Source organism: Setaria viridis, chromosome 9, assembly GCF_005286985.2.
Source record: "Setaria viridis chromosome 9, Setaria_viridis_v4.0, whole genome shotgun sequence".
NCBI lineage: Eukaryota > Viridiplantae > Streptophyta > Magnoliopsida > Poales > Poaceae > Setaria > Setaria viridis.
In genome coordinates this window covers 21,893,965-21,898,520 of record NC_048271.2, presented here as the reverse complement: position 1 = coordinate 21,898,520, position 4,556 = coordinate 21,893,965, and the positions used below count along the sequence as shown (strand labels likewise).

Genomic DNA, 4,556 nt, shown 5'->3' with positions numbered 1-4,556 from the left:
TCCATTTTTTTTTAAGACACACGCGCATATCAAGATTCAAACTTTTTACAATCTTTGACCAATAATTTAACTATATTTTTTATTTTTATAATGTAAACTTTATATGGTTGGGTTCATAATTACTATACTCTACAATAATTATAAGTTTATAACTAAAAATAATATAAGATAAGATAAATGAACGATCAAAGTGTAATTTGGAAGATCATCTCCAGTCATACCATACCTTATAAATAAAAATGGAGGGAGTAAATAATAGAGTTTAAGGAGTAAATTGAAAAAAAAAATAGTTTAGTGGGTTATCCAGACTTCTGCGATACTTGAGGGTAGTAATTTGTATTTTTTTCGTATTCAGTTATCGATACAAGATGAACTGGTTCACGTAATTTATTAATCATCCATACAAACCGCAAAATACCTATGATGGTATAATACAAACAAAATTGATAAAAAAAATCTTCAGCACTCGAGAAAATAGTAAAAATATTGTCTATTAAATTCACTGCTAGACACAGATATCCATGATTAGCTGCCGCCTATGTCACCGCTCCGAAACTGCCTCATGAAATTTTCCAGCATATGATGACAGCACACCGAAGTCTAGAAAGTTTGAATTAAATAATTCTTTATACTTGGATTCCCTGAAAATTGAAACAAAAGTGGTTAGTCAGAATATGATCAATGGTAAGCTTGTAAAATTCTGATGACTATCTTGAATGATCTTTTAATTTGGTATGGAAGAGCTAATTTAGAAATGGTAAATAATTTCAGAAATCAGTACGAGGACAAGCTACAAATGACAAACATGTGTTCATCAGATCTGATAATTCCACAAATAGACATCACATGAGACCCATGCATTACGTGATTGACAGTTTCATATATCCCATTCCATCAAATTAAAATATTTATAGCTTTACTCTTACTTTGAACAATAGCACCATCCAAGCCCATCCATTATGGCAAAAGTGAATGGCATTTCTGGATTTCAACTAATGTTTTCTTTACTTGATCAACACTACACGTCGACACAGCAAATATCTTTCATCTTCCTCGTTTCCAGGATTTTCTTGCCTGTTCCAAGGTTCTTGTTGTTGGGGTTGCAAAATACCCAAGAACCTAAAATGCAAGGCAAATATCAAGAACTCATTACAATGTTTGTCATGAGAGAATGTATTTAACAGGTATATATCCGAATGTCACTTACACATTCAGAGCTCCATGTAGGCATTGCTCATGAACCGGACAATGTTTCGAATATTGAAATTGCATATTGTGATGAAAAATTCTAACCTGAGCCATGCAACAATGAAATTGCAGAAGTGATACTGTGTAATATTCATATTACTACTTGAAAAAAAAATCAAATGGAAACTAACCTTCTAGCAAAACAAATGACACAATAATGGACCCTAGATATAAATTGATAATATAAATTTCATCATTCTAAACTGAAAACAAGGAAGAATCTACACAGTTTGTTTTGCATAATACACAAGTGAAGAAAAAGTGTTGGGCCTGATGAAACTGAAATACTACACGTGCGAGGGGTGTTGTATTTCCTGCAGGCAACTGGTGAAGGTAATGATACAATCATTGAAAAGATGTATGAAAGAAGAGCAGATAACTCTTAAGTAGAGGGTGGCATTTCTATGAGAAAGCCAAGCATGCTATTCAAATCGTTAGTGCTGAATGGAACAGATTAGAACTCGCAAGATGCACAAGATGCACCATGCACAATATTAGAGGATACACTGAACTGTGCCAACTCTAAAGTGATAAGTTGAGACTCCCAACTTCCAAATCATACCTAAGGGTCAATTTACGTAGGCCTTAACTTGGATGCAAATTTGGTAGTCCCCATCAGTATTTTTTCCTTAGAAAAAATATTGAGCATAATGATAGTCAACTGGCATATAAAAATATGGTTATATATAAAATATAAAACATGGAATCACAACGCACAAAAGAAAAGAGAAGGAGCACTGAATATGATATTTACAGTAAGACAATTTAACCGTTACACCATACCTTTGAAGTGAGGTAGGTTGCTCGCAACAGTGAAACAATAGACCTTTGAAAATATGAAGATAAAAACCATTAACAATCAGAATCACAGAGCAGAGACACATCATCACAAACAAATTTGTAACTTTATTTACAGAAATCAGATTAGCACGCACTCTAGCAAAGAGCTCTCAAAATAACCATGCACTCTAGCAAAGAGCTCACTTCTTTTAGAAAATGCCTAACTTTCATATGTAGATCAAGAAATGCAAAACCACATGATGAACACATTAAAATCACTGTAGAGAAATTACATATCAGCAAATACGCACTAACAAACATGCAGAGTAAACGTGAATTTTTTGTATAGCAATTAAGTAAACACAATGTCATCATTGATGAAAGGTCTGTGTATTTGATCAGGCAAAAACAAATTATCCTTAACTACTTGATCTTCATAAATAAGCAAGCTCGCAATTCTACTATGTAACTTTACTGGACCAAACACTTTAGAGACGTATAATCTACTATATGTAAAAATACACTAAAATGGAAAGCACACAAACATCTCTAGCTAATTTAGTAAAAAAAAATCATGCAAATTTCCACATAGCACTCATTGATGCACCTGCTAAATACATCTCTCGGGGGCCTATTTTAATACAACCTTGGTGAACAAACAACTTTGTGAAATGCATATAGGAGCTAAAAATGGTATAAATTTATGAGAAAATAGTTTCTCACAATAAACTAGACAATGGCAAATAATTCCTTGGAAAACTTTATGGAGTAGCATTTCAAGCAGAATGGAATACCCTTGTGATGTTATCCTAGCATAAAAAAAGAAGAGCAAGGTACACTCAGTTTCAACAACCAGGAGTACCTACAATCCAGAATAAAACACAATCCGATCAAATTGCTGGTGGGAACAATAGAGCACAATGGCCAGATTCTATCTATTGCGGCAACACAAAAATGCAGCTCAATGAAGAAAGAGGAGGATTGGCTTCTCAACTTTTCTCACCAATCTCAGATTCTCCATTTCTTCTCCAACTCAGATCCCGAGGCAGGTTCGTAGCTTCATCCATTAGGGACTCTGCACACACAACATAGATGAGGTAAAAATAACTCTTCATTCCCCTGGTGATGTTACCATGACCTAGTTTACTGAAGAATCTAACACAAGTAACATAACAGTACCTAAAAATCGAACACCACAACAGCCCATCCTAGAAATCGAACAGAGATCCAGGCCTAACGCTGGTCTCAAGATGCAGACCCCAACACACAACAGAAATCGAGCATAAAAGCACCAGACCCCCAACACACTAAACAGACTACAAATCGAATCCAACTAACCCACTAATGAACCAAAATCAGACAAAATTTGAGCGCATATGACACAAATCGGTCAGGGACACGCCCCGTACACACACATGCGCCTATATCTGACCTGCACCCCCACAGGCGATGCGCCAGGCAGAGGAATCGCGCGCAGCGGGGCAGCCGCCGCGGAAGGGCTCGGGAGCTGCGGTCGCCGTAAATGACTTTGTTATTAGCAACGTAATGCCACCGTACCGGCCGTTTGGCTTTGTATTTTACCGGCCACACGGGCGCGCCCGCGATGAAGCGACGATCAGGCCCGTGCCTCAGTCCTTGCTGGTGCTCCGTCCCTTTCTCTCCACGACCGCATGCACCTTCCTGGCCGGCTCTCTCGCCGGAAGAAATGGCCGCCCAACTCTCCGATCCCACTACGGAGTTGTGAAAGTCCCCAGAATACACTCGTGTTTGCAAGTTTTGAAGATTTTCCAGAAACGAAAAGGATCTAGAAAGGAAATGAAAAAAAAGGATCCACTCGTGATAGCTGCGAGGCTTCGTTCCCAGACGCAGATAGCTCGCTCATATGATTCGGCGCACGCAAGCCAGCACCCAGCAGGCATGACGTGGACCGCGGGGTGGTGCGGATCCTTCTAGACAAGATGGTTCCGCCTACTAGGTACATTACTACACGTCAACGGCCTCATAAGTCGTCTCATGCAGTACCACGTAGGAATTTTGATGATGTGGATGAGAGAGAGCGAGGAGAGAGAAAGAGATCGTTGTTTCGTGAAACAACCACCTCATAAGCTAAATTGTAAGACTACGAGGCAACTCAACAACCATGGTACGAGTTATTATTGCCATGCAACTCATAGCATGGCTCAACTGCTCAATAATTATGGCTTGTGTTGCGCATGTTTCATAGACGGTCAATTCTAGACGCTTAGAACTTTATAATTGCTATATTTTTTTATTTTATATATGTTAATATGGTAATCTCAAATTTACATTTGGCTCGCGAGCCTAACAAGCTGGCTCGAGCTGTTAACGAGTTGAGCCGAGCCTAACGAGCTGGCTCGAGCCGTTAATGAGCCGAGCCGAGCTAGCCTTTTTGCTCGTTTTGTTAATAGGACAAGCCGAGCTGGCTCGTTATCCTAACGAGCCAAACCGAGCCAGCCGGCGTCCAGCCCTAGAGCTATGCACGGGAGCTGATTTCCTATCAGTTTTCC

At 38.8% G+C, this 4,556-nt stretch overlaps 1 long non-coding RNA gene across 1 annotated transcript; it reads right to left on the bottom strand.

Annotated features, from left to right (window-relative positions):
* Positions 1-385: 385 nt before the first annotated feature.
* Positions 386-3,503, bottom strand: LOC117840319 (uncharacterized). The gene is made up of 3 exons (XR_011897132.1): positions 1,208-3,503; positions 927-1,119; positions 386-641 (listed from the first exon to the last, which is right to left on the bottom strand). It is a non-coding gene; the product is annotated as an uncharacterized lncRNA (long non-coding RNA).
* Between the last annotated feature and the right edge of the window lie 1,053 nt (positions 3,504-4,556).